Genomic DNA, 24,690 nt, shown 5'->3' on the forward strand with positions numbered 1-24,690 from the left:
GGTAAAAGTTCAAAGTAACAAAAGGAACTAAAGATCTTTAAAATTGTAAACAATGAAGTAAGAAATAAAGTGTTTGAAAGTAAAGAGCAAGGAAAGATATTTCTGAAGAAAGTAAAGATAACTTTGTAATGCTTTGAAATGATTAAACAATGGTGTAGACAACATACATTCTGCATTTTACAGTTCTTCTTCACACGAATACTTAGTAAATTTGCAGGTTTTTGTACACAATTTGACACAAACTTTTCTAACTCTAAGACCCTATATTTATACTGGATCAAAATAAACGCTATGGGGGTGCTTCAATCACGTCGATACACGTGGCGTCCTGCATGTGTATGCCCGCTCACTCTGCTTCCACGTGTATCTTTGTGGTTTCTACCGAAGATACTCTTCCCTCATTTATTTAAATTTCAAATCTTTGATCAAAACCATTTTTAACCGCTCCTTAAGGAACCGCTCCGAAATTTCAGCTATAAGCTTGATCTTTATTTAATCAACTAAGCCAGTCTACCTTCAGTTGGTCGAATCACCTCTTAGTCGAAGCCAGCTGTACATGCTTTCCAATTTTGGTAATTTGAAGTGGGCGTCGAAAATTTGAGCTAACAGTTAGGTTGGATGATATTATGGGTTATGAGTGGGGATAGTCCACAAAAGAGAAGGACTGAGTTGATGAAAGAGGAAGCACTTGGTGCTGTCCATAAAGATGGTGTTTCATCAAAAGAATTGGCTGAATTTGTGGAAGCCTTGAAGCAGGTTGGTGTTAAAGAAGCATCGTAGTCCACATGTGATGTTGATAATCAAATAAGAACTTAAAATGTTTTATGGATCATGGATATCTTAAAATGTTGGTTACTCTTTGCTCAATTCTTCCCAATCTCTTCTACTTAAAGATGTTTTACGAATCATGGGTTTCTTAATTAAAATATTTTCACATGTTTTTTTATCCTCCACTCAAATATTTATTTTGTTTTTTTTATATATTATGTTACTCTTTACTCGTTCTCGTCGAAATACACGATGGTTACTTCATCTGACGGTATATCAAAATTAAATATGGAGGTGTGTACATTTTAGATCTTTTCTCCTTCTTCTCCATCTATCTATTTAAAGAAGTCTTCATCTGGAATTAGTGGATAAATTTTGGAAATTAGTAAATATGTTAATGGAGAAGTTAGTTTTTCTATAGACTAAGTTCAAAAATCTATCTACAATCTAATTCCTTGGATATAATTTGGATCATGGATTATGCCGTTCGGATATTCAACTCATGTGTCTTGTGTCTTGAATATCATGAGTCAAACTAATGGTAAAAGTATGACAACATATAGTTCCAATCATGAGGTCCTTAAGGGAAAAAGATTTAAGATGAGAATTTGAGATTACAAAATATAATGGTTGATTTGAGGCTCAACACGGTTAACAAGTTTTGATGATATCATGGGAGAACAAATTATATTATTATAAACAACATCAAAGAATGAAGAAAGAATAATTTGAATCAAAAGTGAAAAGTTTATAATAATTAACCTAAAAGATAAAATGCAAATGAATATCATTAATAAACATATTTGTTTTAGGTCGGGCAAATGGACAACAAGAAGAGGCCCATTAACCCTCAAATGAATGTCCAACAACTCCTTTAATTCGAATATAAATACCCTTGCACATGTGAGACCCTAGGTATTGATACTTTTCACATTTCACTATATCCCCCTTTTTATCTCTATCACCATGTTGATGACTGTTAACTGCCTTAGGCAAATGATGGAAAACCCGTCACGCTTTTGCAGAAACCATAATCCATGTTTTCACCATGGGAGCTCATCCGAAGCTCCGATTTTGACCCATGACACCTCAGATCGCACATAAAATAATAGACATATTATATCACAATCAAATTGTCATATGCATCAATTAACATTCAAACTCATCAATTAATCACGAATTCAAGACTTCTTCATAAAACCAAATACACAACAATGGTAGTGGTAACATTTAGATTCATATTAAGTTATTATACATAAAATTCAGCAATACTTAGAGCACGAATTTACACATCAAACATGGCAATTATCATGGATTACACATCATCGCATTCAAGAATTCATAAAACACAACAATGGAGGAAAACCTAGAGGAGGGTATTGATTTCTCTCTACCCTTCATGCAATAACACATATATTAGAGTACTCCCCCCTACCTGAATTTCCAACAGCTAATCAAGTTAGGTTATGATGTTTTTTCTTCTCCCTCAAGCCCTTGTTCTCCTTCTCTCACTCTTACCTCTTTTTCCCAATTGCATAATTTCTACGTAGTGATAAGTTAGGCTCCCCTCACATATTCTATTTATTTTAAATTAAAATATAATTAACCCTGTTTTTACACGTTTACCCCTTACTTATCTATACTTTCATCAATTTCCCTTATTTTTCTAATAATTTTAATTTCTGCCTCAATATCACTAATCCTCCAATTTTATTATTATTATTTATTGGCTTAATTGCAACTTTGATCGCTTTACTTTGTTTTTTTTATAGTTTTGGTCCACCTATTTTTAAAACCATATTTTTGGTCCATTTTTATGTTTTTGTGTTGGATTTTAGTCCCTAAAAAGGGACCAACATCCAACCCAAAACTTAAAAAATAGACCAAAATCATGATTTTTAAAATGGGGGGATCAAAACCCCAAAAAATACAAAATAGAGGGACCAAAATTGCAATTAAGCCTATATTATTTTTATCAAATAAAATTAACTAAAATTTAATTAATTCATACTACTCTCAATCACTCCCACCACAACATTAACAATTTTCCAAATGATCACATATCACATACTATCACTAAAATAAATAATTTAAAACCATTTTAAATCACTTAAACAATTAAACAAAAATAGAAAAATTCAATGAAGTAAATTAATTGAATTCGGGGTGTTACAAATCTCCCACACTTATAGAATTATCTCTCTAAAAAATTACCTGAACGAAATAACTCTGGATAAGACTCTCTCATCTGAACCTCTAGCTCCCACGTCACGCTCCCTACCGTAGGTCCTCCCCGTACAACCTTAACATACATGATATATTTACCTCTCAAGTGTTTCACTTCTCGATCATCAATTTCTAATGGTGATGTTGTCATACCCTCATTTTCATCCTAGCATATCATCTCATTAGCATAACATTTGGTTCTTGATTCTCAAGCATGGTTGGTCATGAATAGAATGCAAGGCATTGGTAATTAGGGTTTCTTGATTCTCTATTTTGTATCAAAGTGTTCAAGATGGACTTGAGAAGGTCTTGGTCTCAAGTCAAAAGCAAGAGGAACAAAGGATCATAATTAAGACTTGTTCATCATGGCATTAGGGTTTCATCATGGTCAAAGAAAGATCCATTTGCTACTTTGGTTCAAGCATGGTTCATGAGTTTATTTCCATGCCATACCGTTTAAACTTCAAGACATATTCATGGTTAATCAAGGTCCAATCAAGATTTCCTCAAATGGTCATCATTGTGCCTTAGGATTCAAGAAAATGTCAAAGAACACAAGTTAGTGCATGGTTGTTTGGCCTAGTTTCCAAGTTTGGCCTACCATTTGGTCCAAACCCCATAAATTTCTCATTTCTCAACCTTTTGGAGATCTACTTCAACCCAAATGTCACAAATGTAATCCCCCTAAATTTTTATTTCAAGAATCAAACTAAATTCAACACCTAAAGACCTCAAAGTTTGAATTGGCCAAGACAAGTCAAGCTCCCTAGGCAGGCCCAAAACCATGTCACGACCACTACTTTACACCTATTCCATTTTCACCACAAACCTCCTTTTGCCGTAATTGCTTTTGCACTTCATTAAGATCATGGAAAAGATTGTTTGGCCTCAATTTGGCCTAAAACGCACGAGCCAATTTCATTTGGCCCAAGCTTAAAAATGGTTTCCTAAAAAAAGCAAGAAATACATGAGGCTTTGTTCATAATCAAGAGTCTTCATGCCAAATTGACTTAGAGATATTCAAGGATGGAATCGAGATTTATCTTTCCCAAATCTAAGTTAATTTTAAAGAAAAAAAAGCAAGCATATTGATCTATAATATGTATTTTGGATTCAAGGGAAAGCATTGTTTCATTCTCGTCACCAACATGATACAACATATTTCATTTACACCTAATGGACATTGTGTAATTGATTTGAATTCATTCTAATCAAGTGCTAAAAACTAAAGTTATGTATCATGGTTCAATTTTCAATGATCAATTTGGTTTTAACTCATTCCTAGTCAATACTACATCAAACAAACATGATTGAAAGACAAATGTGGTATATGTTACTCATACAAGCTTCACAAGGGTAGGGCACAAGTTCATTAGGTTACATCATAAAACCATTGTCATGGAAATACAAGAATTCATCATGAGAGCTAAAGCCAAAACCAGCAAGTAGACCATGCAGTTTCAACATTCTCCATAAGCATTCCATCATCTTCCATGAGCCAAAGTTAGGAGACATCATGAGGTTGCCATAATTGAATAACAACATCAAGTCATGAATTTAAAGCTTCACAAATGAACAAGTTATCATGAAGTCAAAAGCAAGCAAGGTAAATGGTTATATATGCAAAATGTGGGAACCAAACTACACGCCAACATCATGTCAAGAATACCAAGACAATCATGTATGTGAAAAGAGCAATTATGCAGGCCCAAGCGAACAAAAGCACAACAAAATAATAAAAAGGTCCAATAACAACAAAAATGCAACAAAAGTAAAAATGAAATGCAACACACATGCAGAAAAGGACAAAAATATTAAGGATGAAAGAGCTTCTGGAATATAGGGGGACCACCACTGATTACTAACGGTTGCTCACTTATTTTGGAGTGGAATGACACTGAAATTATTTTACTGCCAACTCACAACCCTTAAGCAACAAGTTTCCATTTTCCATTTTTCCATTTGTGCTCACACGGATTTTCTCATAATTTTACACGTATTAACACCCTCAGTATTCTTATAAATGAAGCACTCTCATCACACATTAAGAAAGTTGAGAAAAAGCCATAGTCACTCTGCAAAATTTATTCCCCAAAAAAACACTCCAAAATAGAGCTATCATTCTCAGTCGTATACCTCACATTCTCATCAATTTTATAGCCAAACAACATTGTTACACATCATTGAAGTAGAAGGAATCAAAAGAATCAACTGAAACATTCGTACCTGAGTTTCTCTTCCATGTTGGAATCCACACCTGAGCTTGTTTTCCAGCATGGTAGCAAACACGGTTGTTTCCACTAAAACTTGTTACCAACTTTTTTGTCTTGATGAGTTGATCATTAACCCCATACTCTGATCTTTTTTTGTTGTACCTTCGTTATTTAATTTTTACTTTAGGGTTTCGTATTCTTCACTTGAGATCTAAAAGACTACATGCTCAGGTTCAATTAATGAACTTTGAGCACGTAACATGCCTCCATGACCCCGGTTGAGCATAATGGGTACGCATTTGTGCAATGAGACCTTGAGGTGCAGAGGACCATTTTTTCGAGTCTTGAGGAAGAATATGACGTCTTCTTTCATGTTCCATTGAATGTTTTCCCTTGTTCCATTTATTTTCATTCAAATTTAAATCAAATATCCACTTGTCTCGTTTCCATTGGCTATTTTAAATGACATGGCATATTGATCAAAGCTTTTCCTGGTTGACTCATGTGCATGTATGCATCTTGGATCGTGGCCACACATTGTGATTACCATCCTTAATAGTCAGATCTGATGGATGCCATAAGTCCTCTTGACAACACGTGATAGCTTTTGGATCAGATCCAATGGATCTGACTAAATGAGAATTTTTGTTTGACTTCCTTGGTCAACCATGCTGAGTAATGGGCCTCCAACATGTTGGGCCTTGCATTGTTTGCTATTTGAGGGCCCTAATTTCAGTTTACACCCCCCATTTGATTTTATTTTTATATTTTCTTTTTCTATCTTATTTGTTTTATTTTTATTTTCCATTTTAATTCTATTTTCTTTTATTTCCACATTTATTATTTTATTTTCAACTCTTGATTTTATTTCATAATTTTCATCGATTGCTTTTATTTCTTAATTTTTTATTTGCATTTTGCAATTATTTTCACTTTTATTCTGTATTATAATATTTTGATAATTGCCTTTTAATTCAATTTTAATTCTATTTTTTTTGAAATATTATTTTTTATTTTTATTAATAGAATAATTAGGTTAATTGCATTTTAGTCCTTTTTTTATTTTGCCATTTAATTTTTATTTTATTTTAATAATTGGGTTAATTGCATTGTAATTTGATTTTTATTTTCTTTGTTCCTTGCAATATTAACTCCCTCCTGTAGCGGTAAAAAAATTAAGATTAAGCTATTGATTAACTTAGCTCACAAAGTAAGAGTCGCCACCACGCTTTTATTATTTCCAAAGGAAATGGAAAAAGAATGAACAAAACCCAAAGAAGTTTTAAAATAAAACTAACAAAAACAGAGATAAGGGTCTCGTGGTTGGTTATGAAAGGGAAGGTACTAACACCCTAAACACCTATAGTACTCTATAGGAACCTCTTTGAAAATCTGTGTATTTTGACTTAAAAATGGTGTTGTTTACAAAAGATTTGGGAGATGAGAAGAGAAATGTATTTTTATAACTTTTGTGTTTGCCAAGACTTCCTAAGCCTCGTGCCTACGTACCCACAAAGTGAAATGGAGGATCAAAACCTCGTAGTTCGTGGTAAAAATAATAGATGTATATTTTGATTCATTTTTAATGAATTTTTTTTATCATTTTAAGGAGAACACTTAACTAGCCACCCACAAGTATGAGAACTTTGCATCACACGAAAAAAGGGCTCCTACTTGGATAAAGATCAATAAGTATGCCACTAGGTGGAAAAGAATTATCATCAATACTATGGGGATATGATAATTATATCTCAACTATGGAAATAACTCATGTATAAACTTTGAGAAAAAGTTTTAAAAGAAAAAGTGCACAAAGGGCACAAAATAGTTTGAATGAGTTAAATATTTTTTAAGTATTTTGAAATTGGTTTGAATATGCTTAAGATGTATTAGCACTTATTAAGAAAAGATTTTGAAAATCACTTGATAAAAGTTAAAGGCTTTTGAAAAAAAAAGAGAAGATTTTAAAAATTAAAGAAGGGGATGAGATGAAGAGACTATCCTAGAACATAAAGTAAAATCTAGGGAGGAAAGATCTAACCAAGAGATAGCAAGCTTTATGACATGAGTCAAGCAAGAATTTCCTCCATTGGATTAAACCTCAAGCAAGCCAAATAAGCAAAGAATAATAAACGTGTCAGATGAAACCAAAGTAACCAAGCCAAGTCTCCAAAAGAAGCCCAAAGTCAAAGGTACCTAATGAATTTCAAGGTCTTAATTCACAAACTCCAAAAGCTAGGGTGAAGATCCTAGTTTTAAGTCCATAACTCCTCAACAATGCCAATGATAGTGACCTCAAGTCCATGAATTAAGAGAACCATTTTTTTAGGGATTTCCTTTATTAATGTCTTTAAAAGAAAAAGAAGTCCAAATGGAAAAAGGAAACAAGAGCATAAACATAAACAAAGGTCCAAGTGGACAAATAACAAATAGCATAAGCACAAACAATATGATATGAGATGCTAAAATAAAAGCATAAAGTGAATAGCAAGAAATAAATGACAAAAAAATAAAGAGTATAAGATAAATGGCATTAAAGTAAAGTTAATAGAATAATATGTTAGTAAGTTGTGTTAGTAATCAAAAATAGAAAGACAATTGATCATTTTTGGGAGAACACTCAATTATCCACCCACAAGTATGAAAATATGGACCTCTACATCAGCATGAGAAGGGCTCCAACTTGGATAAAATCAACAAGTATATCACTAGCTCTCTTAGGTGAAAAGGAAACAATGTTTTTCACACAATACCATGGGGAGTATGAGACTTACAATCTCACTTATGAAAATGACTTACTTTACGATTTAGGACAAATTTAGTGCTATGTTAAGCAATTGTAATTAGACTTATGTAGAAGTCACAACTATCTGAGGTCGATCAATAATAATATTTGTGTTAATACATGCTAGAGAAATAATAGGTAAATCATTCTCCTAAAGCTATGCCACAAAAAAAAGACGATGGATCGATCACAAATGCTAGGAGAGTGGTCCATTACATCAATCAATACTTCATGATACTTAGGACAAACTTATGAATCAATCCAAAAATGGTTAAAGAGCAAATAACATAACCACAAACAATATGATATGAGTTGTTAAAATAAAAGCATAAAGTGAATAGTAAGAAATAAGTGGCAAAATATAATAAAGAGCATAAGATAAATGACATTAAAGTAATGTTAATACAATAATATGTTAGTAAGTTGTGTTAGTAATCCAAAATAGAAAGACAATTTGTCATTTTTGGGATAACACTCAACTATTAACCCACAAGTATGAAAATATGAACCTCTACATCACCATGAGAAGGGCTCCAACTTGGATAAAATTAACAAGTATGCCAGTAGCTCTCTTAGGTGAAAAGGAAATAATATTTTTCACATAATACCATGGGGAGTAGGAGACTTACAATCTCACTCATGAAAATGACTTACTTTTTGATTCGAGACAAATTTAGCGCTATGTTAAGCAATCGTAATTGGACTTATATAGAAGTCACAACTATCTGAGGTCTGTCAATAATAATAATATTTGTGTTAATGCATGCTAGAAAAATGCTATGTAAATCATTCTCCTAAAGCTATGCCACACAAAAAAGAAAAGAGGATGAATCAAGCACAAAGGCTAGGAGAGTGGTCCATTACATCAATCAATACTTCCTGATACTCAGGAAAAAATTATGCATCAATCCAAAGTACTTTAAATGATCCATGATCAATTAGGAGGTAGATTTGAAATGATGAAAGTTCATCAAGTACTAATCCGTACATCATGAACAAGATGGACACAAAACATCCAATTGATCAAGACAAAAAAGGAAGAGAAAGAGAAGAAGAAGAAGAAGACAAGAGAAACCAAACCCAAATTAGATCAAAGGATTAATCAAGTCATCATCAAAATCAATCATCCATCTTGGTGGATTACAGTTTTCACCCCATCAACACCCAATATCCATTGAGTTTGATGAGACCTATAATCAAAATAGCCAAGATCCAAGGCCAATAGAAATCAACAAAGGTCAAACAAGCAGAAAATGCAAGAAAATAAAATGCATCAAAAATACTTTTAAAATGAATTTTTAAAGGGAAATAAAAGAGAAAATCCATAAAGCCCTTCAAAACACCAAATAAATTGCTAAGAAAATATGAAAGGTTGGAGATAAAATAAGAAACATAAAATAAACTTTTCAGAATTTTTAAATGCATAAAAGTATTTTTAAACCAATTAAAACAAAGGAAAAAAGAGGAAATCCAAGAAAAATAGAAAATGAAGAAAATAAAATATGAAAAAATGAAAATCAGATGAAGAAAAATAAAAGAAAATTTTATAAATTATTTTCGGATTTTTTTGATAAAAAATAAATTGTCTATGAATTTTTAAAGAAAATTCAATTTAAAATAAAAATAAAAAGAAATAAAAAACTGTAAAGTTAGAGGCGTTGGATCTGACCTCATTAATTGATGTGGCAAATCCAACAGCTATCAGGCTAGGGCTTATGGTGGAAAATAACTAGAATAAAACATAAAATCATATTCAAAATGGACCAATCAAAACATTTCAAAATGTCAACGTGGATAGCCAACTCAGATGACCTAAAACAACTCCGATCATCTTCTCCGGTGATCCCTCATCGGAGCTTCATTGTTTGGCAAAGTAAGAATATGGGATTACCACCAATGTGATTGTCTCCTCATCACGAATTCAACCTCATGCTCAAAATTCATTTATCTAAACTGAGCATGGAGAACTTCAGAGAAGTTTCATAAATAAGCAAGTCACAAAAAGTAAAATTAAATAATGAACATTATCAATCAACACCAAATTAGTTAGGGGAAATCATTAGAGAGTGAAGGAATACATCGTGGTAACTTGTTTGAGTTAAAATGATGCTCAGAAGTACCTTGTCCAAATGATGGTCGGAGGTTGAGGAAGCTTGATATGGTCAGGGCACTTCAAAAGGTCTTAGAGCTTGGGAATTGTTGCAAAAGCTTCATAGAAGATCGAAGGTTCTAACAAAGTCAAGAAATTGAATTGAAACAAGCTAGAAATCAAAACAGGATAGCTCAATTTTTTGGAAAAGTTTGAGAGTGGAACAAAGGTTTTTTGGATCTCACAAACATGGGAATGAATAAAATATGTTTCTCTATTTATAGCGAAGTGATTGGTGATCTCAAAAACTTGGGAATGGAGAAAATATGTTGCTCTATAGAAAATATGTTGCTCTATTTATGTCTCTAATTTTTTCCTGGACCGCCCTTTCGGGTTTTCAATCCACCGAGACGCTAATTTTTCCTAATTTTCCCTTTGGGGTTTTTAATTTAGCAAGTTGTTCTTTTATTTTTTTAGGCGAAGTATTTCTTGACTGCATCGTGTAACACCTCAAAATTTGCCCTCCTCTCTTGGGACTAGCATAACATATTACATATCATTTTTAGGTCATTAGGTGTTGCATATTGCATATCATGTGGTTACATTGTGCAAGCCATCCTCCTAAGTCTTGATCAGAAAATGAAGAGGTGGATGTGCAAGCTAGGGTTTCATTGGACTGGTCATTAATCATCTGAGGATGTGGAGGTCCAATTTAGGGTTTTGTGGTTCTCAAGGAGATTGGTCTTCATCTTGATTGAAATGATTCATCATCATCATCATGGTTTGATATCATCAAGTGTTGAAGCATATTCCTTGAGATTAGGGTTTTGACCACTGGTCAACCCTAATCAGTTGCATTGGGCCAATCAGGGCATGGCTAGGAGATGGGGTCTACAATGGAGATGGGGATCATCATGTGATTATATGGAGCTTATTGAGGCTAGGGGTTCATCCTTGAGCCATTTCATCAGAGAATTGGGGCTCAGATTGATCAATGCATTGCCAAATTCATCTATCAGTCAAAAAGTCAACTGTGCATGATTTAATGGATTTGGAGGTGGAAGAGAGTTGGATACACTTCATTCATGTTGGAACAAGTGTTATTTGACATTTCAAAGCTCAAGAATAGAGAAAATAAAGTCAGAACAAAAATTGCCAAAAATAGAAAGTGACTTGTAATGGAAGTTTCCAAAAATAGAAAGTTTTTGACCTTAAAATTACATGTCCAAGTAAGCTTCAAATGAAGATTTGTTCAACATGAAAGTTGTAGATCTTGGTCTCACCTTTCCAAAAAGTCCAAGAACTTGAAATTCCCATATATGGTTGGCAAGTTATGGTCCATTCAATTTCAAAAATGACCCATAATCAAAGTGGCATAACTTCCACATGGAGTGTCCAAATTGAGTGATCTTTTTATGTGCAAACTCCATTTGACATGTACTTTCATGGTGCATAATTGGAATTCATTAAAAGTGGTCAATGCAAAAGGTCAATTTTCAAGTGTACAATTAAAAATCCAAGGGCAAAATGGTCCAAATGGAGAAATACTTGGAATTTTGGAATGGGAGTTTTTGCAACACATCACATATGCCAATTAGAAATGGTTTGAATTTTCATGAGTGTTCAAGGTGCAATATTTGGCTAGGCCATTTTTGAACTATCACTTAAAATGCATTTTTTAGCATAGCATATGGAAAATGAGAAATACAATGCCAATTGCTATGAAACCAAAGCCAACACATCACAAATGATATTTAGAAGATGTCTGAGCTGTCACACAGCTGTCATGAGCCCTATTGTGAAATGGCATTTTTGCCCTTGCTTTGTAAAATTGCATTTTTGCTAATTACAATTCATTTTTGTTAATGTGAGATTAAGAGGTGATTAAGCAAGAGTATAAAGCCTTAATTGTAACTGAATGTTGATTAGAATCACAAATCACAAGAAACTCTAACAACTTTTCCCTCCAATTCTCCAAATTCATCAAGAAGCTTCATCAACAAAATTCATTGGAACTTCCTCATTTCTTCACCAATTCACGAAATTCTTGTTGCTTCATCTTCATTGGATCAAGAACTTCAACTGTTTCATCAATTCAGTGGCAAAAAACTCAAGGTTCGTGACTGTTGCAAAGGAGCTCAACCATGGCATTTTACAATTTCTCACAATTGGAGCGTGTTTGAGCTTACCTAATCACTCCAAGCATCTTCCTAAAGCTTCACCTTCATCTGTTTCTGGCAATTGGAGTGAAAGAACTCAAGAACAACCACTGCCATTGCAAGGTGCATAAATCTCGAACCTCATGATTCTTTAAATTTCCATATGCGTTCTGTAGAGTGTTCCATGTAGATGATTGTGATGTGTTCAGATTTTGAAATGATTAATGAATGAATGAGATATCGTGATTTTTTGTTGTGATGTCAAAACCTAAATTGCTCGATCCGTGAGCTATAGTTAGAATTAGGATGAATTGGTTACATATTTGAAATCCTCATGCTTAGACCTTTCCAACCATATAGAGTTTGTGAATTTTGGTTGAGGAATGATCGAAACCGAATTTGAAGAGGAAGAACGCATGATGGCGCGGGGAAGACGATTTTCTGAAGCTTTTTTTTCCTGTTTGATTCGTTTCGCTGGCTTGGCAATTTGAAAAGCTGTTTCCCGCCGCGCTGAGCCACTCACGAGCTGCCAACGCATTAAAATGACATGCTGTCGTTTTGGACCAGCGAAGATAATTACTGAAATGCCATTCCATCATTTTAATTCACATAACACATTCAAATAATTATTTCACATAATTCATTTAACTTATAAAATTCATAAAAAATTCATTACTAGTCCAAAAATAGTGAGAATTTTTTTGATAGATCCCAAATTCTCTCTAGTTTTTTATAGGCATGGTAACATAAGTTGTGCATGGAGAAATGTTGACCTTTCCTATTGATTTTGTTCATGTGTACATTTTTTGTATGTTTTGCCAAATTCATCATGAAATGCTCATGCTTGTAAAGAAATGATTGAAAATTTTTGTGCTCATTCTGGACATGTTGATGGTGATTTCCATGTAAAGTTTCTGAATTTTGGATGCTTGGTTGATTAGATATGAATTTTTGAATCTAGGTGTGACAATTTGTGTCACACCTAGTTAGGTCAACTTCATGAATTTATTTGCATGACCTATGATTGTTTGATTGAGTTGAAATTTTGCATGGATGATCATTGATATGTCAAGATAACATGTGAATTTGTTTGGATTTTTCTATGGCATTTTCCATTTGATTGATAATTTTCTTCACTGTGTGTTCATTTGGTGATCTTGTATGACACATGTTGGTATGTCTTTTGTGAAATTCTCATATGGCTTTGGATGAAGATGAAATTTGGTATTCTGATTATAGACACATTGTAGGACATCATGCTTTTGGTCCCATTCATTTCTTAATTGTTCTGACTGTTTTGTGAATTTTTGAAGTGAAGGCATGTGTTGGTGCTATGAATTGGCTTGAATAATTGTGTCTGGATTTCTTGATTTTTATTGACCTAGTTCCTTTTGTCCAATTGAGCTGAAAATTGACATGCTATACCTTGAGTATGTCCTGTTTTGGTGTGAATGTTTGTGGAATTAATTGAATGGTTTGTGTATGCTTCTGAGTGAAATAGTTCTGTTTGGTCTTTTGGTGTTGCAAATTGCATGATTGATGTTAAATTGTGCATGAAATGATAATAGTGAATGGTATGAGCATGGGACCAATTGCATTTGCTTTTGATTTGTTTGAATATGATTTTGGTTGGCTTGCACTTGCTGTTTAGAATTTTTTATCCCCTTTGGACCCTAGGCTTGGCCTAGTGGTCTAGTTTCTCACATTTGGTTTGACTTTTCAGGTTAAAAGTGCAAAAGGCTTAAGAAGGAAATTGAAAAGTGAAAATTGAATTTGTTTGATGTTGTCTACTAATATGTCTTTGTTTTGTAGGTTGTGAAGCTTGAGCTTGGGCTTATAGCTTGCACTTATGTGCATTAACTTGTGTTGCATTGTACAGATTAACTGATTAACCATTTGCTGTTTAATGTTTGTCTGTCTGAGTACTGATGATACTTGATTGATTTCAGGTACATTTAGTCGCTTACAGTTCTTTAAGAACTTGCTTGCTGCTGCTTGGTTTTTAAACCACTTGAAGTAGGACTTCTATTCTTCATGTAGTCTGGAAGACCTGGCCTGTTACTTGGCCAGGCAACTGTCTGAAGTCCTCCTTAAGAGGCGATGTTTGTGGTTGTTTACATTTGTGCCCAAGCAGGTAAAGACCTTTATGAGGCAATTGGTGGATCAAAGGGATATGCAATCTATCCCCCACTATTCTGTGAGTCGTCCCTCTGCTCACACGGCTGTGTGTTGATGCATTGGGACACAAACCCAAGATCCTGTGCTGTTGCACAATCGAGTCAGAGTCTTTGAGCGTAGAAGGGTCCCTCCATTCTGGACCCACGCTCCTTTGTCTGAAGCTCTCCCTGGTCAGGGATAAGAGCTGTGAAGTCTGATCTTCACTCACCTTTCATCTGCTTCACCTTAGCCCCGCAATGGCAAGGTTAAGAGCGAATACTACCCATGTACAGATGACTTGCTTCGGCAGTCAAACCCATTGTTTGAGCCTCACTTGAATGGTTATAGTGTGTGCTTTGTGAATATTTGTTTCCTCTGTTTGCTTGTATGCTTGTATGCTTGCTTTCTTCCTGGATAGGATTAGCTTGCAGTTGTGCAAGTAGGTAGAAACCTGAACGTAGGGTAATGATGCATGACAACACTAGGCTCGAGTACAGCTCCCTGGTAGTGTGTCTTCCCTTGGTTTCTGGCTAGATTTCTTTCCCTTTCAGGGGAACTACATCGCCCTGATCCTTGTTCCAGACGAGGTATGTAGGCAGGAGACCGTGCGAGGTCTCTCCGGGCAACCTTTTTTTCTTTTGTGTGTGTGCTTGACAGTTATAGGCTCGAGTTCCCGACTCCCTATTAACTTGTTGGTTGTTGTGTGCTTGGAAGCTGATGTAAGTCCATCGAGTGGCGTTCGGGTTCCAGTGTTTTGTGTGTGTTTTGGTTCGGATGCCGATGTAAGTCCAGTGATTGGCTTTCGGGCTCCATATTTGCCGTTTTGTGTGTGTTTTGGTTCGGATGCTGATGTAAGCCCAGTGATTGGCTGTCGGGCTCCATGTTTGCCTGTGTGTTTGTTTGCTTGTTTGGCGTGCGTGAGCCGAACTACAGCAGCTCTGATTCTCGTTCCAGACGAGATATGTAGGCATAGGATGCGATGTCCTAGCGAGCTCTCTTCCTCCTGACCCCACCTGCGTTGTCTTCGGTGAGTGTGTGTGTATGATGTTTAGCAACCTTTTCTTTTCTTAGAACGTGGATCCCGTCGAGTACGACGGACGTGAGGGGTGCTAATACCTTCCCCTTGCGTAACCGACTCCCGTACCCTTTCTCTTTGGTCGCGAGACCATTCCCTTTCCAGGTTTCTCTGAGCGTTCCCTTTCCCTATCTTGGGATAAATAACGCGCAGTGGCGGCTCTGTGTTGTGTTTTTGTTACAGCTCGCCGGTTTTTTTTTCGCGGATGCGACAGCTGGCGACTCTGTTGGGGAAGTCAAAGATGTAGACCTGTGCTGGTCCATCTTCCCTAAGCGAGTCTTTCCTAGCGTTTTAGGATAGTTTAGGTTGCTTGTTTTGCTTGATTTATTGCATTTATTATTCTGACAGTATATATATTTGCATAAATATTTGCATGCATCATACTATCATGTTGCCGTCCTCTGTGCAGGTGGTTCCTCTGTTTTGGGGTGGGTGTTCTGAGTGGGGCTAAAACCCAGGCCCGAGTATACACCTAGGATTAGTGTGGTCTCATGTCGCCTTCTTCATGTTAGGTCAACATGTGCCTGGCGGCGTGATGTACCAAAAGCCGGACGAGGTTCATTTGATAGTGCTTTCCTCTGTGGGGTACTCCACTTTGGCTTAGTTACTTCATTTGAACTATTGACCCTGGTGACCGATCATTTCCCGGATCTTTGGTTTAGACGGTCTTAAGGGAGCTACAATGGCACACCCGAAAGGGCAAACCCATTGAGTATCTCTGCCCGATTGTCGAGACTATTATCCGCCTTAGGATGACCTGTTTAGAATTTACCTGTGAGGGGAGGGTGATTCTTTCAGATGCGTGTTCAGATGGTGACTCAGATGGTGACTTTTGGTTCCGTGGATTGGAGTCCTATTTATGAGTCAGATTTATGGTCATTTATTGCTGAGACGCCGGAGTGCTGTCCGTGGTATTTATCAGTGGGGATCCGTTTATTTCAGGATTCCCCGGGCCGAGTTATTTATCAGCGGGGATCCGTTTACTTCAGGATTCCCTGGGCCGATTCAGATGGTTGTGGGTGTCTGCTCAGAGACTGTATGATGATGATGATGTATATGTTTTCCGTTTATTTCGGAACCTGTGGGTCGGATTGGTGGTTGCATATTCCTCAGATGATTATGATCGGTCCAGAAACCAGCTTCAGTGCAGATGATCAGATGACTCGGAGGATGGCAAAGCATTGCATTCATTCATCAGCATCATTACATTTTGCATTTACCTGCATCTAACACATGTTTACCCATATGCAGGGACACTTTTGATCGAGATCCTGATTGAGAGACTTTCTGCTCAGACATGAGAACCGATTTGAAGCACGATGTGGCCTACAGTTTCTTTGATCCAGAGATTGGTGTGCTGAAGGATATGGTAGCATTGATTACACCCGACCATGTGGGGATGTTCAGAGAGTCATATGGTAGTATCCTGAAGATGGTTTTCAGACTCACCGACAGTGAGAGAAGTGCCATTCATACTCTTCTTCAGTTCTATGACCCGGGGCTGAGATGTTTCGTATTTCCAGACTATCTGTTGGGACCTCTGATGGAGGACTATGCTAGTATTCTGGGTATGCAGATCCGAGATCAGATTCCTTTCCATGTCGCTAGGGCGGAGCCAGATGTCCTTGGAATTTCACGTGCTCTTTATTTGAGTCCGGAAATGGTCAAGGAGGGTTTGAAGGAGAAAGGAAAATTATCCGGGTTTCATTTGAGTTTCTTGGAGGCTAGTGCCAAGGAACATGCTGCTATGGGTAATTGGAAGACGGTTTGCGCTCTGGTTGCTGTGAGCATTTATGGGATAGTTCTGTTTCCTAATCAGAAGAACTTTGTGGACCATAATGCTATCAGGTTGTTCCTGCAGAGAAACCCTATCCCTACTCTGATTGGAGATGTTTACTATTCGGTTCATAATAGGAATGAGAAGCGGCGTGGGGGTTTGGTCAGGTGCTGTTCTCAGTTGCTGTTCAGGTGGTTTATGGGGTATTTGCCTTCTCGAGGTGCTTTTGCTCGTATTGATCCCACTGTCAAGTGGTCGTTCAGGTTGATGGGTTTGCGGGCTGATGATATTGCTTGGACTCATAATGGTTTGGCTGGTCAGGATTTTATATACAGTTGCGGGAGTCTACCCAACGTGCCTTTGGTGGGAGTTCAGGGTTGCATCAATTACAACCCGGTGCTTCTCAGGAGACAGATGGGGTTTGCTGTAGAGGGTCCTCCTCTCGGGCGAGAGATCCAGGAGTCCTTTTACTTCCCGATTGATGGTAACCAGGCCAAGCTGAGGCAGGTATTGGATGAGTGGCGTAATATCCAGAGAAAGGGTAAGGTTCCGTTTGGCAAAGTCAACTGCCGGTATTTTCCTCTATTTGATGATTGGTTGCGGAAGAGAATTGAGGTTACATTTCTACCATTTCCTGGAGGTGATCCTGTGTGTCCTAGGATTGAGGGTCCAAGTTCTTCTGTCAGCATGGAAGAATTCCTTGAGATGAAGAGGGCCAGAGATCAGTTGCATGCCGAGAAAGCGGAATTGGAGATGACTGTTGCTCGGTTTCAGACAGCTAACCAAGAGATCAAAGTGAAGATGGAAGATCAAGACAAGCGACATGCCTTGGAAGCCAAGCGCTTTGAGATGGATACAGCCTACTATGGGAAGATCAGCCAAGCCTTAGCATCGTCCAACAGGGAGCATGTCATCACCAAAGAAAGATTGGCTAGAGCTGCAAAGGTTATTGAAGATGAGAAGAGAAGGCAAATCTTGGTGAAGGATCAGAGGGACGACAGAGTCCGGGTTCTTAGTGCTGAGTGGGAGGCAAAGTTGAAGGTCAAGGAAGCAGAGAGTATGAAGATCATCGCCGAGAGAGATCACTACATGGCAGAGAGAGATCACTACATGGCAGAGAGAGATCACTACTTCAGACAGATGAAGATTCATCAGAAGGAAGTGGGGAGATTACAGCAGGAGAACACCGAGCTCAGGTTCGCCGTAGAGTTCGCGAAGATGGAAGATGAGATAGGGCCATCTGTGGGACCCTCATCCGACTAGCTTTCATTTGTTGTGGATTACCGTCAGGCTTGTTGACGGAATCTACTTCCTTGTATTTCTTTTCTGATTCCGGAGGATTGTATGTGAATTTTATCTGGTTTGATGTATGACTATGGCACTTGTTTGTGCACTTTGTTATGTGATGGCGGCTTTTCATTCAGTGATTGGTTTTCAAGATTTATTTGCTTTACTGTATGTACTCACACAAGCACACACATGGTTGGGGGGTATCACGCTAAAATCACATATCTCCGATCTGCACGATGGAATCCAATGCTGAATATCAGAATATTGATGCCAGATTATTTGTCTCAATGATGCCAGGATCAAGAGACAAAGTGTCCTTCATATGGATAGACACTGCATCCATGCATTGATCATAATAACTTGTGTTTTATTTTGCAGGTATCTGTTGCTAACGTGCTTGATTGTTTCAGGAATCATTGCTCGTGCTCGCAGAACTGTACCTTTGCACTCAACACGCCCTCACAGATACTATACCAGACGCAATACTCCCAGACTCATGGATCTTCCCAACACAGATATTCTCGAGCTGAAGGATAAAATGAACGAGCTGATCAACATCATGCAAGGCTTTGCAGTTGGTCAGAAGGCGTTGGCAGACAAAGTTGAAAAGCTCGAGCGGGCTTCTGCAGCAAACAGCGGGGTTAACCTGGATGGAGTCTCCAACCAGGGGCTGGGGTCTCGTGACGGCGGAAAGAGGACAACTATTGGTGTGGTGAATAATACTGGTGCTGGTGGCCAACAGGGGCAGAATTTGAAGGACAATATGTTGCCTCCGTTCTATGGGTTTGATGAAGATAGGGAGGAAGACAGGGAGGCTGACCAGTTTTCAATGCAGAATGAACCGTTTGTTCCCTACAGTGCTCCGCCTCAGAACAAGGAGATTCAGCTGTTGGCTGAAAAGATTAAGGTATTGGAGAGCTATGCCACTCCCGGGGTGGTCAATATGTCTAATATGGGGCTTGTTGAGGGGATCGTGATCCCACAGAAGTTTAAGGCGCCAACATTTGATAGATATAATGGGAGTTCTTGCCCGGAGACGCATCTTCAGGCCTTTGTCCGCAAAATTTCTGCATATACAATGGATCAGAAACTGTGGATGTATTTTTTCCAGGACAGCCTGTCCGGAGGTTCCCTGGAATGGTATACCAAGTTGAAATCCTCGGACATTAAAAATTGGCAGGATCTTGGGGATGCTTTCTTCAAGCAATATCAGTTTAATGCTGACATGGCTCCGAGCCGTACCCAGCTGCAGGATATGTCTCAGAAGAACAATGAAGGGTTTAAGGAGTATGCCCAACGGTGGAGGGAATTGGCTGCAAGAGTGCAACCTCCTCTGGTTGATAGGGAAATGTCGGATCTGTTCATGGGGACCCTGCAGGGGGCCTTTGCTGAGAGGATGGTCGGATGTCCTGTCACCAACTTCTCAGATATTGTGGTGGCTGGGGAACGGATAGAAAGTTGGCTGAAATTGGGGAAAATCCAGGGTACTGCGTCTTCTTCTTCTTCGGGGTCAAAGAAGCCATTCGGTAATGGTGGGCAGAGGAAGAAGGAAGGGGATACCAGTGCTGTGTACTCACAACGAGGACCCAGTAGGGACCGTTATTTCCAGCACAATGCTGCGGTAACCATTCTCGCTGAGTCTCAGCCTGCACAATCGCAACAGCAACAACAACAACAAAGACAACCTTTTCAACAGAGGCCACAGAGGGCCGGGTACCAGGTCAGGGGCCGGATGAATGATAGGCAGTTTGACAGGCCTCCGGTGACTTATTCCTTTTTGCTGAAGAAATTGCAAGACCTAGGGCTGGTACAGTTGAGAACGCTGGCACCTTTGAGACCTGATCAAAGGCCAGCTAGTTATAATGAGAACGTGAAATGCGAATTCCATTCGGGTGCTCCCGGACACAACGTAGAGGACTGCAAAGCTTTTAAGCACGTAGTCCAAGACCTGGTGGATTCGAAAGCGATCAACTTTGCACCATCTCCCAATGTCAATGCCAACCCCATGCCCGCGCATGGTCAAGGGGGAGTGAATGCCATTTCTGCAGAGAGTAGGTTTGGGCTGTCTACTATGGACCAGTTGAAGACTCCGTTGGAGGAGGTCAAGGGTTTGTTGTTGAAAAGTGGGGTTTATCCGGGATGTGGCCATGAGTGTGCTGAGTGCATTGTCTCTATCAATGGGTGTGAGCTTCTGAGGAAGAATGTCCAGGGTCTGATGGACGAGGGGAGTATCTTGATTGAGAGGGCTGATAAAGAAAAAGAGGAAGTCTCCACCATAACTATATACTTTGATCCGGTGGATTTGTCAAACCTTGTTGAAGCGGCTCCAGTTACCATCACGGTACCTGGACCAATTCCTTACGACAAAGATGATGCCGTGTCGTGGCATTATGGTGGGGAAGTGTACTGTAACGGGGAAAAGATAGAAGAGCAATTTGCAAGTGAAACCACTGTGCTAAAGGTGGATAATGCCGGTCCCAGCGGTTTCACTCGCAGTGGAAGGTTATTTGCTCCTGATGCGTTGAGGAGGGGAGAAGGAGAAAAAGAGAAAAAAGAAAAGGCCGAGGCTTTAGCCAGGGCGAAAGGGAAGGCTGTGTTGAATGATAGTACTCCTGTGGTGACGCCGACGCCTGCAGGGTCGGAAGGCAAACTTGATGATGATGCTGAAGAATTTTTAAGAATCATCAAAAAGTCAGAGTATAAATTGGTGGACCATCTGCAGCAGACCCCTTCCAAAATCTCGATTCTATCGTTGCTGTTGAGCTCTGAGGGGCACAGGGAGGCTTTGTTGAAAATATTGAAGAAGGCCTATGTTCCTCAAGAGATCACTATTAATCAATTGGAAACTGTGGTGTCTAATGTTCATGCCAGCCATGGGCTGGGTTTCACGGACATGGACCTGACAGTGGATGGAAGGAATCATAACAGGGCGCTACACATTGCTATGGAATGCAAAGGGGCCGTGCTTTCGCATGTGCTGGTTGATACCGGCTCCTCCTTAAATGTGTTGCCGAAGAAGGCCTTGGCAAAGCTTAATTGTGATGGGCTGATTCTGACCCCTACTGATTTGATAGTACGGGCTTTTGATGGGTCAAAGCGGGCCGTATTCGGGGAAGTGGAGCTGCCAGTGAAGATTGGACCGGAGGTGTTCAAGTCGACATTCTATGTCATGGATATTCAGCCGGCATACAGCTGCCTGTTGGGTAGGCCGTGGATTCATGCTGCTGGGGCAGTTACCTCGACTTTGCACCAGAAACTAAAGTACATCTGGGAAGGTCAAGTTGTCACTGTTTGTGGAGAGGAGGACATATTTGTCAGCCACTTGCCCTCTTTCAAATACGTGGAGATGGATGGGGAAATATGGGAAATGCCCAGCCAGGCATTTGAAACCGTTAAGGTGGAGAATGCTCTGTTTGCTAAGCAGGAGGAAGAGAAACCGTCCATATCTTCATATAAGCAGGCCGCCGAGGTGGTTAAGAATGGAGAGGCTCCTGGTTGGGGCAGAATGATGGATGTCCCCGCGAAGAAAGACCGATTTGGAGTTGGGTATCAGCCTGGTGGAGGCTCGTCTGGGCAAGGCAGAGGACGTCGTACGTCGGTAACTTTCACAAGCGCCGGAATGCTGGATCCGGATCACATATGCATGATGGGTGAAGATGCTGATAGCGACTGCGACATGGACCAATGGATAAAGCCGTGCACACCCGGGATGGGAATCCAGAACTGGAAGGCTGAAGAGATCATCCGGGTCACTCTGCTGGAAGAGTAATATTTTTCTTGTTTTCAGTTTATATGCATGAAAGCCTTATGTGTTGCCCGACACGTAATGGTTCATTGTAAGGGCCACCTCATGTTTAAATTTGCAAATTCGCATCATTAATAAAGGATGTTTTTCAGTCAAAAGCGGTGTTCCTTGTTTTTCATTTATTTTTGCAGTTTAAAAATAAAAACAAAATAAAAATGGCAATGTTTTCATTTTTCGCTTTTTTAATTTCTCACACCGGTTCTAAAGCAATGCATGAATCAACATTCATGCAGATGCGATCATTCTCCGGATCTCATTGATAACAATCCTGTTACACCCTCATATGACTTCGACAATCCGATCTATCTTGCTGAAGAAGAAGACGAAGAAGATTGTGAACTGCCAGGGGAATCAGCCAGGTTGTTGAAACAAGAGGAGAAGGTGATTCAGCCGCATGAAGAACAGATTGAGGTGGTGAATCTGGGTACCGACGAGGTTAAGAAAGAGGTGAAAATCGGGGCTGCTTTGGAGGAAAGTGTCAAGAGCAGAATGGTGGCATTGTTGAAAGAGTATGTCGACATCTTTGCCTGGTCTTATCAAGATATGCCAGGATTGGATACCGATATTGTTGTGCACAAGCTACCGTTGAGATCTGAGTGTCCTCCAGTGAAGCAGAAGTTGCGCAGGACTCGACCTGACATGGCGATGAAGATTAAAGAGGAAGTGCAGAAGTAGTGGGATGCTGGCTTCCTTGCTGTTACGAATTATCCGCCGTGGGTCGCAAACATTGTGCCAGTCCCGAAGAAGGATGGGAAGGTGAGAATGTGTGTGGACTACCGAGATCTGAATAGAGCTAGTCCAAAAGATGATTTTCCATTACCTCACATTGATGTGTTGGTAGATAATACAGCTCAATTCTCGGTGTTTTCCTTCATGGATGGCTTTTCTGGCTATAATCAAATCAAAATGTCGCCAGATGATATGGAGAAAACAACGTTCATTACACCATGGGGCACCTTTTGTTACAAGGTGATGCCATTTGGTCTCAAGAACGCCGGTGCTACTTATCAGAGAGCCATGGTGACTTTGTTTCATGATATGATTCATCATGAAATCGAATGCTATGTTGATGACATGATAGCAAAGTCCCAAACAGAAGAGGGGCATTTGGTAGATCTGGCCAAGTTGTTTGACCGGCTGAGACAGTTCCGACTGAGGTTGAATCCGAATAAGTGCACATTCGGAGTGCGGTCCGGTAAATTGCTGGGGTTCATTGTAAGTGAAAAAAGAATCGAGGTTGATCCTGCAAAAGTGAAAGCAATAAAAGAAATGCCTGAACCGAGAACGGAGAAGGAAGTTTGTGGTTTCTTAGGTAGATTGAACTACATTTCACGGTTCATATCTCATCTAACGGCCACGTGTGAACCGATATTCAAGTTGTTAAGAAAAGATCAAACGGTCAGGTGGAATGATGATTGCCAAGCGGCATTTGAAAAAATAAAAGAATATTTGCAGGAGCCTCCGATTCTGATGCCTCCTGTGGAGGGAAGACCGTTAATTCTGTACCTGACAGTCCTCGAGGGGTCTATGGGGTGTGTATTGGGGCAGCATGACGAGTCTGGTCGAAAAGAGCATGCCATATACTACCTTAGCAAAAAGTTTGCCGATTGTGAAACAAGATATTCACTGCTCGAGAAAACTTGTTGTGCTTTGGTCTGGGCTGCTCGCCGACTAAGGCAGTATATGCTGGTTCATACCACTTTATTCATTTCCAAGATGGATCCAATCAAGTACATTTTTGAAAAGCCAGCATTGACCGGACGGGTTGCGAGGTGGCAAATGATTCTGACTGAATATGATATACAGTATACCTCTCAGAAGGCGATTAAGGGGAGTGTATTGTCTGATTACCTCGCCCAGCAACCCATTGAGGATTATCAACCGATGAAGTTTGAATTCCCTGATGAGGACATCATGTTCCTCAAATCGAAAGATTGCGAGGAACCAATCTCGGAGGAGGGGCCTGACCCTGAAGCCGAATGGATTCTGATGTTTGATGGGGCCGTTAACGTGAACGGAAGCGGTGTTGGTGCTGTTTTGGTTACGCCGAAAGGATCCCACATTCCTTTTGCTGCCCGGCTAACGTTTGAATGCACCAACAATGTAGCTGAGTATGAAGCTTGTATATTGGGGATTGAAGAGGCGATTGATTTGAGGATCAAGAACCTTGTCATATATGGAGATTCAGCTCTGGTGATAAATCAGGTTAACGGGAAATGGTATACGCATCAATCTCATTTAGTTCCGTATCGAGATTATACGAGGAGACTGTTGACGTTTTTCACCAAGGTGAAGTTGCATCATGTGCCCAGAGAGGAGAATCCTTTAGCAGATGCTTTGGCTACT

The 24,690-nt window shown here is 39.1% G+C and overlaps 1 pseudogene; it reads left to right on the forward strand.

Moving 5' to 3' along the window:
• The window catches only part of LOC127121337 (UDP-glycosyltransferase 89A2-like), a 39,417-nt pseudogene extending 38,637 nt beyond the window's left edge, over nucleotides 1-780 (forward strand).
• The last annotated feature ends 23,910 nt before the right edge of the window (nucleotides 781-24,690 follow it).

Source organism: Lathyrus oleraceus, chromosome 2 (assembly GCF_024323335.1).
Source record: "Lathyrus oleraceus cultivar Zhongwan6 chromosome 2, CAAS_Psat_ZW6_1.0, whole genome shotgun sequence".
NCBI classification, from domain to species: domain Eukaryota; kingdom Viridiplantae; phylum Streptophyta; class Magnoliopsida; order Fabales; family Fabaceae; genus Lathyrus; species Lathyrus oleraceus.